The 17,398-nt window shown below is 34.9% G+C and overlaps 1 protein-coding gene and 1 non-coding gene across 3 annotated transcripts in view; one reads left to right on the forward strand and one right to left on the reverse strand.

The window, feature by feature from the left end:
* The window catches only part of PRKD1 (protein kinase D1), a 326,655-nt gene that overhangs the window by 123,978 nt on the left and 185,279 nt on the right, over positions 1–17,398 (forward strand). The window lies entirely within an intron of this gene.
* LOC121493950 lies at positions 11,302–11,408 on the reverse strand. Its single transcript, XR_005988600.1, has one exon. It is a non-coding gene; the product is annotated as a U6 spliceosomal RNA (small nuclear RNA).

Consider the following 17,398-nt stretch of genomic DNA (forward strand, 5'->3'; position numbering starts at 1 on the left):
AAAATGTTCCAAATGATAATAGTGAGCATCCTAGAACATTTTGTGTTCTGCTAAGTGTCTCGAATGATTGTTTTAATACCTAGATTTTGGCAGTATTCCAAATTATAACATTTATCATTCTTACCTAATTGGTCAATTTTACTATAGTTTCCCACTGGAAAAGAACTCTGATTTGAAAGCAGTTTCAGACAGTTTAAGACAGTTTCATTTCAACCATAAAGTCACTAAAATGTATGTTCATTCCTTTTTTTTAAAGATTTTATTTATTTATTCATGAGAGACACAAAGAGAGGCAGAGACACAGGCAGAGGGAGAAGCAGGCTCCTTGCAGGAAGCCTGATGTGGGACTTGATCCCAGCACTCCAGGATCATGCCCTGGGCGGAAGGCAGGTGCTAAACCGCTGAGCCACACAGGGATCCCAAACATATGTTCATTCCTAAGTTACACTACTACTGCTCATGCTGAAGAAAGGACAAAAGATTCCAGAAATGTTTATTAGAATTTATTATATGGAATTTAAGTGAGAATATAACGAGAACATGAGTTATTTATTTAATACACGTGTTGCAAAACTGAGGTAAGAATATAGAGGTAGATTAACTTTTTCTATATCTCATGTAATTCAAAAACAAGAAGACATATTTACTGTATAAAATAGATGAAAGGTAATTAAATGCATGTACATAAATAAATATATTTAAAATAAAAAGAAGAAAAACATAAAAATAGACAAAAGCAAAATAGCTTAGGGTGACATTTTCTGGCTTCCCATATTTAGATTCTTAACAAATTTTTTAAGAATATTATTGAAGAGTAATTGACATGCAATTCTGCATTAGTTTCAGCTATTCAGCTTAGTGATTTGATGTTTATAATCAAATCAGAATGGCTACCCCACTAAGTCTAGTTACCATTTGTCACCATACAAAGTTTTTATATTCTTGACTATATTCCCTATGCTGTACTTTATGTCTCTGTGACTGGTTTTCTATAATTGAACATTTGTACCTCTTAATCCTTTTCACCTGTTTTGCCCACCAACCTACCTACCTCCCCTCTGCAAACATCAGTTTGTTCTCTGTATCTATGAGACTGTTTCTCTTTTGTTTGTTTTGTTTTTTAGATTCCATATGTACGTAAAATCATACAGTGTTTTCCTTTCTGTCTGACTTACTTCGCTTAACATAATATTCTCTAGGTCCATCCATGTTGTAGCAAATGGCAAGATTTCATTATTTTTTATGGCTGAGTGGTATTCCATTGTGTATGTACGTATGTATGTATGTATGTATATACACAACCACATCTTTATCTGTTCATTCATCATTGGTTACATGAGTTGCTGCCATATCTTGGGTATTGTAAGTAATGCTGCAATGGATGTGGGAGTGCATTTATCTCTTTGACTTAATGTTTTTATTTTCTTTGGGTAAATACCTGGTAGGGAATTACTGGATCATATAATAGTTCTATTTTTAATTTTTTGAGGAACCTTCATACTGTTTTCCATAGTGGCTGCACCAATTTAAATTCCCACCAATAGTGCATTGGGGTTCCCTTTTCTCCACATCCTCACCAGATTTTATTTCAGATTCTCAATAAATTTAATGGTTTGATGAACGATTGGATAGACTTGGTGGCTAGAAAATTGATATTGATGTCATTTACAGAATTAATGAAAGTGTGTAAGGTGATATGCAAAGGGAGATATTCAGAGAATGAAAATAAATTTTCATGTAAATGAAAACACAATTGTGAAAATTGTGCATATTACTATCTATCTACTAAATCGTTAAAGAACTAAAAATTATAAATCCATTTTAGGTGAGTCTATAGGGACATGTATGAATTCACACAATGATAAATTGGAAAAATTTATCCTTGTATTTTGAGGGCAACAAATATGGTCATTCCTTTGATTCTGTCATTTGGCTTCTATTTCTGAGACTCTTCCTTGAGAAAATGATTCCAAAATAAAATACAGTGGTTGAGGCAGAAAGAGGAATATCTGTTTTTTTTAATACTGATTTATGAAGATAGAATATAGATTGATGAACAACTATGTTCAAAATAAATAAGTAAATCAGTGTACAGCATTTTATCTCCATGGTGATTATAAATACCTAACGTGTATGTAGAAGGGGAATGAAAGGAGTAGGCCAAAAAAAAAAAAAAAAAACAGAAACAAAAAACCCATAATTGATAATGTTATTATATGTTATTTACTGTGAAAGGAACTTTATAGCTTCCTCACTAATTTAAATTTCAAGTTGAAATAATTATTGTATATTCATGCTTTAAAAAGGAATACAATAATTTTTATATTCTAAAGTATATTCTATATAGCACAGTGTATCCGATAAGTCATGGCCCTTATTCCTGTGAATAAAATTAAAAATTGAAAACAGTCTAAAATAACTTTTTGAAATTCTGAACCCCTTTTTGGAAAACCAGCATGTTAACCTCAAATTACAAGTTGGATTTGAACCTAAAACATCTGTTAATACATCTACATTTTATGCCAACAAAACAAACTTCATCACTATTCACAGCAGAAATTTGCAAACTGCTAATAAGCTTGGTTTAAAGTGGCCACAGTAAAAATCTGTTTTGGATGGAACATGTGATATTAGTAAATTCAGAACAGAACCTATGAATTGTGATGTTTAGGAAAGGCACTGTTAATAAAAAAAGAAAGAAATGGTACTGTTGTAGCTTACTTATTTGATCATCTGTCTTTAACTCTTCCATTAATGCAAAAGATAGCTCTTCATGGAATAAACATAATGTTATATGTTTAAGAAGAAATCTAATCAAATTTTACATCTCATTTCTGTGGCTAGACAGTAGCTATGGCTAATTTAAAACCCACTGCTGTAGTAGTGTCACATAGGAGTTCTGGAGACCAAGTTCATTTTTTTTAAAGCTTAAGAAAGTAAAACAAACAACAAACAAAACCCAGAGACAGAGCAAAAGACCAAACTTGTACTTGTTCCTATTTGAATCAGAAATACCCACTGTTCATGAATATGATTAACTTGAACATTGCTCCTATGTAAGTGAAGGAAACCAAATTGTTCAAAGAAAATGGTGTTTTTACCTCCCAACTTCCCATGAAACATACATTGAAAAGGTAGCTGTGGGAATTAGGGTCACAAATATCTTAGAACAAATTGATTCTTGATAGTGGCTTTTGCTTTCTTTAAGGAGAACGTGTATCGGATTTACCTGAAAGGGTAGGGGGGGGGGGATGAATAGATGAAGTATTTCTTGAGTTATTATAGTATGGATGATTTTAGAATAGTTTGCTTCTCTTTTATTTTTCCTGTAGACATTTTTTCCTGCCAACATTTTAAAGATGACTACTATATATGAGATATGAAATTGGATGTCTTTTAAAGTGCAAATTCCATTTTCTATTCTGCAGAAACACCTACCATTTAAATAAAATTACAGTGCTCCTATGATCAAAAAATAGTCTTTTGTTACCCTTGTATATTTATGCATATTTTGCTTTTATTTTAGCCACAAGAACTTTTTTTCAGTTTTGGCAGCACTAATAATCTGCAGATTGTCATCTTTTCCCATGTTGCAAGTGTAAAGTCTTTTAAAAAGAATTTGATTTGTAGGTATCTGTATATTGCCATTATTTTTTCCTGTATGCTTTTAATGCATTCCTTTTTACAATTAGATCACTTTTGATCTAGTGAGCATTAGGGGAATGTTTGACTTTTTTAAAGCAGTGGTTTCAAATTGGCAGCACTTTAGTATTGGCTGCTTTCCTCAAACCTTGCTAAGTGAATTTGAATTTTTTTTTCTTGTCTAGTTTCCATCATGTCATTGCTTTCTTCACAAGTATTGCTGTGTCCAGGTATTTGGAAGTTGGTAGCAAGTTTCTATATGGATAGTAGGCATTTTTGTTTTGCCTGAGATCTTCAACAATTTCCATGTTCTGGCACTTAAGACATTTTACCTGTTTTCCTGGCAGCTGTTGTCATTGGACGACAAAATTATCCCCCCCCCCCCCATTTTTTGACCGACTTCTAAGGTCATCAAATTTTAGCATCCTGGTTGAAATTTCACAAGCCCAAGCTATGCCAAGGGTTGGCCTTGGAAACTTTAAACATTGAATAAAATTATTTTCCACAAAGGAATCACTCATGATAAAATTTGAGATAAATTGATATGTGAGACATTTGTAACATTATTAATATTTGATAACTCACTATACTAAGAAGGTATCCATCTCATCCTACCTAACTCTATAGGATTACAGTGTGAAATATGGACCTTCCGACCTTGTAAAAGATACTTCATTTTTAATGCTATTTCATGTTGTAGTGTATACTTGGTATTAAAACTCATTTGTTTGCTAATCTTACCGTGACTTAAATCTGAAGTATAAAAAAAGAAAGAAATGGTACTGTCATAACATTAAAACATAACATTAAATGGCATAAGAATTTTGAAATTTTTAAGATTTTATATTTTTATATTAGAACACAATTTTTTGTACTTCGAAGGGACTTTTTATAAGTTATCTCACTGGGAGGAAAATATAGGCAGAGCTTCACTTTTCTGATTAATGACATGAAGGTGATGTATATTTTTCATAGAATTAGAATTAAAGCAAATGTACCTTTAGAATGGCAAAAACTAAAAATGATTTATTATTCTCAGTGTTGGTGAGGATGTGAAGGAACTAGAACTCACCAAGGGGTGTTTAGTCACCTAAACATGTGAACTCTTATACACTGCTACTGGAAATATCAAATGGATATAATCACTTTGGAAATCATAAATTTAGCAGTTTCTTAAAACATTAGACAAATACCAAAATGTGCAAATATCAATAGTAGCTTTGTTTGCAGTAGCTTCACACTAAGTGTAACCAATGTTCAACAACATGTGAATGTATAAAGAAAGCTGTTGTATGTCCAGATCCATATGATGTAATAATACTTGGCAATAAAAAGGAATGGAGTATTGATATCTGACACAGCATGGAAGAATCTCAAAAATAATTATACTGACTGAAAGATCATACACACAAAAAAATTAAATAATGTGTGATTTCATTTATGCAAAACTCCAGAAATATAGTTTAATCCATAGTACCGAAGAACAGATCAATGGTTGCCCAGAATCAAAAGGTGAGGAGGAATGAGGGAGGAACTAGAAGGAATGTCGGGAAGTGATGAATTTGTACCTACTTTAGTCACTTTGGGCTGCTGTAGCAGAATACCATAGACTGGCTGGCTCAAGCCTTAGAAATTTATTTCTTACAATTTTGGAAGCTTGAAATTTTTTATTTCATTTTTTTATTTGTTTTTTAAAGGTTTTATTTATTTGTTCATAAGAGACACACAGAGAGCAACAGAGACATAGGCAGAGGGAGAAGCAGGCTCCCTATGGGGAGCTTGATGCAGGGCTAGATCCCAGGAGCCTGGGATCATGACCAGAGCCAGAGGCAGATGCTCAACTGCTGAGCCAGCCAGGCACCCCAAGGCTTGAAAATTTTAGATCATGGTGTCAGCTTGGTCAGGTTCTGGTGAGGGCCCTTTTCTTGTTTTGCAAATCTGATCTTCTCATTGTATCCACATATGGGGGAGAGAGAGAGATCGTCTCTCTCATGTCTTTTCTTACAAGGGCATCTATCCCATTCATGAGGTTCTACCCTCATAGCCTAATCGTCTCTCACCTCCTAGTACCTTCATGCTGGGGTTTAGGGCTTCACTGGGGGAGGACACAAACATTTAGTTCATAGTAGTTTCTTTGGGATGGTGCATATATTCATTGTTTTGATTTTTATAATGATTTCAGTGGTACATTTGTATGTCAAAACTTATCAAATTGTGTACTTTATAGGTCAGTTATACCTTAGTTAAGGTGTTAAAAAACTAAAGTTCACACACATAAAAGCACCTACTATTTTACTTGGGAAATGAGACTTTTATGATACGTGGTATTAAATCAAAGTGATAAAAATGATGATGTGGGAGAAAATCAGAGACAGTTTTATTTCTACTGCAAGGCCGAAAGTGGTTAAACAATAGTTTCACTTTGGGTGAGTAAAGTGGCTGTGTGTATTGGTATATACAATGGTTCTATTTTTTTTTTTTTCTATTTTTTTAAATGATTTTATTTATTTATTTATGAGAGACACTGGCAGAGGGAGAAGCAGGCTCCTTGAGGGGAACCCAACGGGGAACTTAATTCCAGGACTTCAGGATCACTCTCTGAGCTGAAGGCAGGTGCTCAACCACTGAGCCACCCAGGCAGCCCTATACAATGGTTCTAATGTATTTTTGTGTGTTCATTCATTGAAGGCACCCTCACCGAGGTGTGATTGTTTAGTCACCTAAACATGTTGTTCACATGTGTGATTAAATACAGTAGCAGAGGGAGGGTGGTGGGGTGATAGGTTAAATAGATGAAGAGGTTGAAGGAGGGCACTTGGTATGATGAACACTGGGTCTTGAATGGAAGTGTTGAATCACTGTAATGTGCCCCTGAAAATTATGTTACACTGTACAGTAACTAGCTGGAATTTAAATAAAAGTTAATAAGTAAATAAGTAAATACAGTGGCAGGTCATGGAGTCTTCAAGTGGCCTCTGAATTTGGGGCTCACTGAGATGTCCCAGACTGAAGATGAGTTATGATTGAGAACTGTGGAGAGATGCAGAAGGGCAGAACTGAGCAATTTCAATGGCTTCATGCAAACTGGAGAATTAAGAGACCTAATTATGACTGGAGTTGCCATACTCACCCCTAGCTCTTCTGTTTCTTGCAAGTAACATGGCAACATCCATTCAGATCTCAAATAATGTATTAGAGTAGGACAACCAGAAATGCCCTGGGGGAAGCATACACTTTAAGCCTCTGATGAGGAGATTCTGTGACAAAGTCATGATAATGATAGTGAAACAGACTGCTACAAACTCTCAGGTCCTTTGTTGTTATTCCTGAAATGATAGATGGATGACTTCTATCTGCTTCTATTCATAATATATACTAGATATGCTTGGTCTGGAAGAGTAGGAAGGATCTTGAGCTGAATGATTGAACTGTTTTGTCATTGTCATCATCATCATCTTCCTCCTCCTCATCATTGCTTTGTTGAATGGTTGTTATGCCCAGTGCTTTTCAGACATTTAACTTTCACAGTAACCTTCAGAGAAGACTTTCCTGAAAGCCTTTCCTCCCATCCCTCTTCCCCAGATTAAGTCAGAACTTCATTTTATGTGGTCTCATAGCATCCTGTACATCTCTCTAATGCTTATGACTGTTGTAATCATATAATGGATTGCGTAATTAGTTGATTAATATCTATATCCTCTCTGAGATATGAAACTAGATATGTCTTATTCATAGCATCTTGTATATCCTTGAAACTTAATGGGGTGAGTGAATGAATAAAATATCTTCATAACACAAATTTTATGACATGGCAATAAAGGCCCTGTAATACAGTGATTTCAAGTTTTCTATAAGATGCTTAGAAATAATTTTAATTTAATTTTATTTTATTTTATTATTTTATTTTTTTAATATTTTATTTATTCGTGAGAGACACAGAAAGAGAGAACCAGAGATGCAGGCAGAGGGAGAAGCAGGCTCCATGCAGGGAGCCCGGTTCAGGACTTGATCCCGGGACTTCAGGATCATGCCCTGAGCCAAAGGCAGATGCACCTAACCGCTGAGCCACCCAGGCGTCCCAATAATTTTAATTTTAAACAAATAAAAAAACACAACAGAAATATGAGCCATGAGATTGAAAACAAACATATAAATTGTTTTTTATGTTGCAGATCAGTCAAATCAGAGAGAAAAATCCCCTGAGGGTAGCTATTTCCAGGGATTGTTAAACTCAATTGATGAGTATCTTTGTCAATGAGGCATCACCCCCTTTTTTAAAAAAGTAAAAGTAAAGACATAGTGATATTTATGGCATGTGATCAGCATGTTGTTGAATAAATTATGAATCTTCTGTTACATTACAGCTGGCATGGTAAAAACTAAGTGATTTTTGGACTTTATCCATAATATACATCTTTTTGTTGTAAGTTGCTCACTCAGCCAAGCACACATCACTAGCAAGTATGACTTTTATGATATACATCATTAAATGCAACATACTTAGATGATGCTTCTAACTGGTTTTCATCCTTATTATTAAATAAATAGTGAAGAATTCCCAAACAAAATATGGTAGAATGCAATTTAAATATTAAAATTGTTCAAGGGAAAGATTTATAGTTATAATTAATTTCCTTACCTAAAATAAAATCTTAGTTTACATTCTGTTTCAGAAGTTTGTTGTTGTTGTTGTTGTTGTTGTTAGTAATACTCACAACTTGGGAAACATCATTAAAGTAAAATAGCCCACAAGGTAAGGCAAATTCCTGAAAACATGTTTGTGAATCAGACCAGAACATGATTCTTCAAGTGCTCTTGCAAGCAAAACACTTGACTAAGACACAGAGAAGCATTGTCTCTTAGTGTTCAGAAATGTCACATTTTATTTATTTTTAAATTAAAAATTATTGAAGTATAATTGACATACAATGTTTTATGAATTCAGATATACAGTATAGTGATTTGACAGTTTTATACATTATATAGTATATATAGTTCTAGTTATATAGTATGTATAGTTCTATACATTATATAGTTTTGGAACTGGAAGTTTATGCCTCTTAATCCATTTTATCTATCTCCCATCCACCTCTCCTCTGGCAACCATCAGTTTATTCTCTGTATTAAAGAGTCTGTTTGTTTTTGTTTGTTTGTTCATTTGTTCTGGTTTTTTTTGATTCCACATATAAATGAAATGATATGGTGTTTGTCTTTGTCTTATTTCCCTTAACATAATACTCTCTAGGTCCATTCATTCATGTTGTAGCAAATGTCAAGATTTTATTCTTTTTCATTGGTGAGTAGTATTCCAGTGTGAGTGTGTGTGTGTGTGTGTGTGTGTGTATCTCCTATCTTTTTTATTTGTTCATTTATGGATGGACGCCTGGGTTGCTTCCATATCTTGGCTGTTGTAAATAGTGCTACAGTGAACATAAGGTCACATATATATCTTTTCAAATTAGCGCTTTCATTTTCTTTGAGTATAAACCATATAGGAGAATTACTGGATCATATGGTATTTCTATATCCAAAATATATTAAAAAATTGTATAAACAACAAAAAAGCAAAAAATTTGATTAAAAAGTGGACAAAAGAGCTGAATAGACATTTTTCCAAATACAAACACATGGCCAACACATTTTCATTTTTATGAAAATCACTAATCATCAAGGAAATGCAAATCAAAACCACAGTGATATACTATCTCAAACCCAGTCAGAATGGCTAGTATCAAAAAAGACAAGAAATAACAAGTGTTGATGTGGTTGTGGAGAAAAGGGAACTCTTGTGTACTCTTGGTGGGAACATAAATTGGTACAACCATTATGGAAAGCAGTAAAGAGGTTCCTCAAAGAATTAAAAATAGAACTACCATATGATCCAGTAATTCCACTAATTTAAACATATGTATGTTCACTGTTACTTTAGATTATCACTGATAACATCTCTTGTTTATCCAGAACCTTCTCTAAAGATTTCAGTCTTCAACTGGAAAGCATCATGGTACAGTGTCTTAGGAAAACAAATATTTTCAGATCTTCAATGAAGTAAGCACTTAAAGAATGTATTATAGACCTTTTTCTGGATACACAAACCATCTGGATATTCTTGACAAAAGGAAAAAATGATCTAATCAAAGAGGAAGAATATACAACAACCACTTCATACAAGTAGTAGCCAAGTGAATCATATACCTCAGTGCATTTTCTAAAAATATTCACAAATGTTATACAATGGTCTCCTTTTAAATATTGTTAAGGAATGATGCACTAACTGCTCTTTTCCCCCTGTCAAGTTAACTTTGGTAAAATTGTGTACTGTGACTATGTTATAGAAGTGTTCCTATAAACTAAAATCTCTGAATATGCAATACACAAAGTGAACTTAAAAGATGTTTCAGGGGTTACTTGGTGGCTTAATTGGCTAAGGCATACAACTCTTGATTTTGGTTCAGGTCACGATCTCAGGATTGTGATATCAAGCCCCAGGTCAGGCTCCATGCTAGGTGTGGAGCCTGCTTGAGATTCTCTCTGTCTCCCTGTCTCTCTGTCTCTGTCTCTGTCTCTGTCTCTCTCTCTCCCCCTCCCTCCCTCTTTCCCTCCCTCCCTCTTTCCCTCTGCCCCACCACCCACATTTCTCTCTCTACTTCTCTTAAAAAAAAGTATTTAAAAAATCTTCCTACTCTCACCTGGTTGGTGGTGGACATTTGTATTTTTTTTAGATCCTCTTATATTTTGGGAACTCTAATATTTTGAGGCAGAGTCCTCAGCCATTACCAAGACTGAAAACCCCTTCCCAGTCTTTTTCGTAACTCATCATAGCTAGATCCACTTCAGGCTTGTTTAATAGGGGCCTCCGTGATGATTCTGTCAGTTGGTGGCTGCAGGAGAAAGTTGTGGCGGTTGACTGATGACAGTGTCTAGCAGTGTCTTGTTATGGGCTCGCAGGCTGGGGGTCACTGTCCAATGGTGGGGCCTCTTCTGTCTTGTAACTTGAGGCATTTTGTGACTGATGAACTTCCTCAGGCTCTCTGGTCCTCTCAAGATTCTGCAAACTATTCAGATATATTTAAGTAAATTCCTTATCTTCATAAATTAGACAGAATTTGCTTCTGCTGCTTCTACCTAAGAACACTCAATGATACAAACTTTTCTATCCAAACTTTCAACAAATCACACTCTTTCTCATCTCTATTAGCATGATAACTACAGCTTCTTGGTAAAGTCTTTTCAGTCTTCTTCCATGATTTATCTTTTAGAAACCTCTCTTTAAAACACAACTGCTCTCTGCTGCTTTCCTGTGGAGCCCCAAATACTTCCTCAGTATCTTCTGAATGTTATGAAGCTTTGGAATCTGATGGACATGTGCTCCCATCCTACTTTTTCATATTAGATTGTGTCACTATGAGCAAGGTAATTCATTTCCCCCATGCGACAGTTTTCTGATCTTTGAATGGGGGATAATCACCTATAACATGTGCAAGTGTTATGGATATGTAGTTAAATGACACACGAAGATGCAGAATAACATGGACTGCCTGGGTTTCAGATCTGGATTCCACCATTTTTTTTTTTTTTTTGCTTTAATGAAGTATTTTATTTTTTAATGAAGTATTTTAAATATAAACTTGGCACCTTTGTAAAACATACAAGAAATTAAAAAATATGGAACGCTTCACGAATTTGCGTGTCATCCTTGCGCAGGGGCCATGCTAATCTTCTCTGTATCGTTCCAATTTTAGTATATGTGCTGCCGAAGCGAGCACTGGATTCCACCATTTTATAGTTCTGTGAACCCCTGCAACTCACTTGACTTTATGGTGCCTCCATTTCCTCAGCCGTAAAATGGTGATGGTACCTAATTCTTGCATGTCATAGGCTTAGAAGAGAATCTGGCACAGTGAGCTTTTAGTAAGTGTTAATACTATTCTTAATAGTATTCTTAATAGTAAAACATTCAAGTAATAGTAAAACATTCAAGTAATGGTATCAGTGATTTTAAATCCTCCCCTTCCTCCCCTTCCTCCTCCTCCTGCTTATCTTCCTCTATTATTGCCACTAATACTGACGTGCACACTTTCTGCAGGTATTATTTAATAACAAAGCAAGAAAAAAAATCGTGAAACATTCTTCTAAATTCCAACTCTAGCCAAGTACTTTAGGCTTATTATAATCTTATCCATTTCCCTCTTCTTCAGTCTCATCTCTGGTCATACACATCTCATTCTCTCGACCACATGCCGCATTAATGATCATTCCCTCTTTGTTTTCTTGCCCAATTCCACTTTCTGTGCTAATAGAAAAGGTTTCTGATTCTGTGATTGGTTCTCCCATGAGATTATCCACATTCTATTTTTTTCAAGATTTTATGTTTTGCCTTTACTGAGAAGCTTTTCACATATACTCCAGCTCAATTGATCCTTTCTTTCTCTGATCTAATATTTGTGGCCCATGCAACCTAACCCATCATTGCTCTACTGTTCCTTATGAATCTAAGTTTGTGTCTTTCTGGCTTGAAGGATGAAGTCCCATGTGGTGGCTCTCTTACTCCTGGTCACAATAGTTGGTTTTTGTGGAACACATAGCCCTGAATTAGTCACTTTGGAGTAATTTCCAGGTTGTGTGAGTGTATCTTGTTGTCTCATGTATAGTTTGTGGTCCCTTATCAACTTACTCTCTCAAAATAGAGGAAAATCAATTTTAATAAGCAATGGTCAAAACTAATGAAAACTTGCAGTAAGTTGTGCTTCATATTTAGTCAAATGTGATTGAATTATATAACTATATATAAATATATATAAGCATTTATATAAATTTATATAGCATTTAATAAGTATATAAATGCTTATATATATAAACAAAGCACAAATATATATATTTTTATATATTTATATATAGATAAATGTTTATATATTTATATATATAAACAAAGCACAAATGGCTCTGATGAGCACAAACAGCACATCCAAAAAATAGATCTGAGGGCAATTTATGTGTCACATAGAAACACATGAACATGCCTGTGCTACTCTGTTTTAAAGCTAAAAGGGCTATCTAAAACTATGGTTGGCAGAAAGATTTCTCAAAAAGCATCTTCACTGGCTACCAATCCTTAGTTTAAAAATATTTTAAGCAGTACAAAAAACTTTAGATTTTATAAAGAATTTTAAAATTTAAGAAATATTATGGCACTAGGCATCATAAAATATAAATTATTTAAATCCAAAAAGCTCAAAACAGAAGGCACTAGAAAGTGAAGATAGGAACACCTGGGTGGCTCAGTGGTTGAGCATCTGCCTTTAGCTCAGGGCGTGATCCTGGGGTCCTGGGATTGAGTGCCACATCAGGTTCTTTGCAGGGAGCCTGTTTCTCCCTCTGCCTGTGTCTCTGCCTCTCTCTCTGTGTTTCTCATGAATAAATAATTAAAATCTTTTTTAAAAAGTGAAGATAAAGAATGTAATCACTAAGACTTCTCTAGAATAAAATCTTACAAAGAAAATTCTTGCTTTCAGTTATGCTTCCTAGGAGAAATGGGCATTACTTTTGTAGAAAAGGTGAAAGAAGCTAAGATTTCTAAGAAACTATATCTTGCAGTCTTTGAAGGCAGGGAAATATCTTTTGTTTGTTGATCTAATGTGTATAGTTTCACAGCATTATATCGTAGGCAGAGTTTTGCACCTTCTGCGCAGTCGTCAAATGTCACTAAAGACAGTATTGGTATTAAGTAGATGTCAGGAACATTTTAGATGATAATAGAAGAAAAAATGTATACTTATACATAAATCAATATGCAGTATATAATATGTAAGGTATGAAGTAGGATATGATTATGATATATAGCATGATATAATACATAATATGTAATATTCATTGTATATTATTTTATATAATATATAGCACTTAACAATGTTTGTATTAATTTATATAAATAAATTTCATTATATAGCAGTCCCTACTGCTATTTTCTTATACCTGTTCATACATGGTGCATAGTTTCTTTGCTAGTTTTCTTACTATACAGATGGGCCGGAGGTTGAGTTGCTGCTTTTTTCCACGTCAAGGAAATATTGGACTCTTTTTTAAGAGATTTTTCCTGAGGAGCATAGATACTTCATATTAAAAAGAAAACTAGGTGGGAAAATTGCTCCATATGCAGGAGACACTTTCTGCGTGTGTCTCCAAACAGTAAACCTGTCTGTAGTGCTTTGATTTTCTCCTGTTCGTGATATGTGGAGCTCCCATGACCTCTTTTTCTGTCCTTTTTATTTTCCAGGACTCTTATCTGTTGATACATCTGTTATTTCCTGGTATTTGTAAAAGTTACTGTAATACTTTTAATTTCTCTCTTATAGGCTAGCATTTGGCCCAGGCTCAGTGTTTTGGGGAGTGGGAGGCAGAATGAAATGTAGAATTCAGGGATTAGAAGTTACTTGGTCTTATTATTTTTGTATCCTTCTGATTCAAAGGTCACATGTATCCTAGTGTTTATAGCAGCAGTATCCATAATAGTCAAACTATGGAAGGAGCTCAAATGTACATCAACTGATGAGTGGGTGAAGAGATGTTGTGTATGTATTTGTTTATATACATATACACATAGTATATATATACACACACACACACACACACACATATATATGTGGAATATAATATGTAATGATACATGGTATATGTGTGTGTATATGAATATATGAGATATATACATGTATATGATGGAATATTATCCAGCCATAAAAAAGAATGAAACCTTCCCATTTGCAGTGATGTGGAGGGAACTAGAGGGTATTATGCTAAGCAAAATAAGTTAGAGAAAGACAATTATCACATGATTTTCCTCATGTGGAATTTAAGAAACAAAACAAGTGAATATAGGGGAAGTGAAGGAAAGGAAATTAAGATAAAAACAAAGAGAGGCAAATCACAAGAAACTCTTAACTATAGGAAACAAATGGAGGGTTTCTGGAGGGAGAGGGTGGGGGATAGGGTGACTGGGTGATGGACATTGAGGAGGGCACTCAATGTAATGAGCAGTGGGTGTTATATGCAACTGATGAATCACTAAATTCTACCCCTGAATCTAATACTACACTATATAGTAACTAACTTGAATTAAAATAAAATCTCGAAAGAGAAGAAAGAGTGACTTGGCCTCCCAGATTCAGGACAGTGGGTATCATGCTGGGCCTGAGACATATGTAATCAAAGATGTTTATAAAAGAGAGGGGGAACATCTTTTAAAACTGCTTTCAGATAGTTTAGGGCATGGAGTAATCTAAAATATATAGCATCCTGCCAAAAAAAGGTATTTGAAGTTACTTCTAGAATAAGAAGACCATGGGAGAGGTAGGCTTACGTTTGAGACCTGTTATTTGATATTTCTAGATGACAGAGGTAACAGAGGCATTTAGTTATTGTTTTGTCTGATTTTTTAAAAAAAGATTTTACTTATTTATTCATGAGACACACACACACACACACACACACACACACAGAGAGAGAGAGAGAGAGAGAGAGAGAGAGAGAGAGGAAGAAACATAGAGGGAGAAGCAGGCTCCATGCAGTGAGCCCAGGGCTGGATCCTGGGACTCCAGGATCACGCCCTGGGCTGAAGGCAGATGCTCAACTGCTGAGCCACCCAGGCATGTCTGATTTTTTTTTATCAAAGAGAAGGAGCTTCCAACTCAAGAGGTAGAAAATAGCTGGCTAACAGGAACTTGATGCCTGAAGATATGTGGAAACAGTGAGTGAGCCCTTAGGTAATGAAGGGTTTTCTTGTGAGAAAGACTCACCATGCAGGGACTGTGGGATCTTTACAGATTCAAAGAACCAAAGAGTTCTAAGAGATTAAAAATAATTTTCCAGAGAGGGTAACAGAAGAATTTATAAATTCCCAATTAGTAAATTTAACCTCAGACCCTTCAGCAGAATTTCAAAATAGATCATGAAACTGTGTGAACATTCAGAAGCAGAGCAGTGATTTTTAACAGGAGGTGATGGCATGGCTTCTACAATCTAAGAAGAAATTGTACTTTACTAACTGTGCTAAATTAATTAAATAAGGAGGCCATTAGACACAGGTTGTTTTAATGACTTAGTAACTTGCATTAATAAACCCAAACCTAAGCCTGTAATGCCTCAGGGTTAAGAAATCAAAACCTAAGGACAACTAATCACAAACAGCCAGCCAGGCTTTCCTGAAAAAGGCAAGCACTTAAGCTATAACCAATCAAATAATTTCCTTTTGGGTCTTCCATATAAAGGTCTTGCCCCTGGCTCCCATTGGTGGAGAATTTTTAACCACTTCTGGTTTGGCATTGTCCTATTCCAAGGGATTTTTGCTCAGATAAACTTAAAATTTTAATATGCCTCAGTTTAACCCTTGGTATCTCTTTTTAAATAATTACGTGATTCAAGGGTATGCCTGGAACTTTGTGTTATGTTAATTCTGGAGTTTTTTTTTTTTTTTTTTTTTTACAAAATTACTTTTGATGTTGTTACAGAATTGATGGAAAACTATGGGCTTGATAGAGATGGTTTTCTTAGTTCTTAATTGTGAAATTAACCCATAAGGGATTGGTGTTTGATGGGTCACCATGTCTTCCTATGGGAGGTTCCATCCTTGGGCCTTGCCCCACTCAGAAGCTTATCAGTGACTTGCATAAAGACTAGAAGGCCTACTTGCCAATTCTGTGCATACCTAAAGTAGTGGGATGGTTAGTAAAGAACAGGGAGGTATATAGCATACACTTTGGAGTCACACAGACTAGATAGGAATGTTGATTCCAAGGCAAATCACTTTAAAGTTTTGGATTTCAGTTTCCTATCTTTCAAATAACAACCAATTTTCTGTTACAGAACAGTAGATACTCATTGAATGTTAACGAATTTCAACTTCTTAGTTGAAAGAATAAAGGTAAATACTTCGAAGCAACTCAAAAGTTGTTCTGTAATTAACAGGGTGATATTTATTACATACTAGTATAAAACTAAACATAACTATTGAAATTAATTACACAAGATACAACTGTGCATGAGAGCAAAAGAGATTTTGAAGGGTTTGCTGATCTTCAGTTGACCGTATGCTGTTGCTGACAAAAATAGACTTTATTCTAGGCTGCATATTTAATATTAATTCATAATTAACATAGGTTAAGTACAAAGTAACATGTTCAGCTTGAGCACTTTATTTGGGAGAAAACATTGACGAAATGGAGTTCGGTCCAGTGATAGCTCTTGAAACTGTATCTTTTGAAGAACAGTTGACAGAATGCACTATGTTTAACCCAGATATAAGAAAACAGAACTCCCTTCAGGTATTTATGATAGACCTGTCTAAGGATGAGAGAATAGAAATATTTTGCATGGCTCCAGAATGCACAGCAAAAGGCCAACTGGTAACCATTTACAAGAATTAATTAGAACTTCCTTATAATTTCAGCTACTTGGGTGATGGATCCTGATTTGAGTTTGAGCCCCCATTGCTGAGGGTTTCCCAGCTGGATAAACACTCAACAGAGATAAATTGGGTGGCATTATTGTGTGAGATTTTTTTCTCTTAGAATTGGAGTTCTGTAGACCAATTAAACAAGACCTCCAGAACCTGGATAGATCACTAAGAGCAGAAAATCTAGGTATGTTTGTTGTTTCGGGGGCAGAAAAGATTCAGGAAAGTCTGGTAGCATGGAAATGAGGATTTTAGGGGTGAGGGCTGGGGATTATAATTAGGAGTAATATAAGATTAGCTACATACTTTAAA

The sequence above is a fragment of the Vulpes lagopus genome, chromosome 6 (genome assembly GCF_018345385.1).
Source record: "Vulpes lagopus strain Blue_001 chromosome 6, ASM1834538v1, whole genome shotgun sequence".
Lineage (NCBI taxonomy): Eukaryota > Metazoa > Chordata > Mammalia > Carnivora > Canidae > Vulpes > Vulpes lagopus.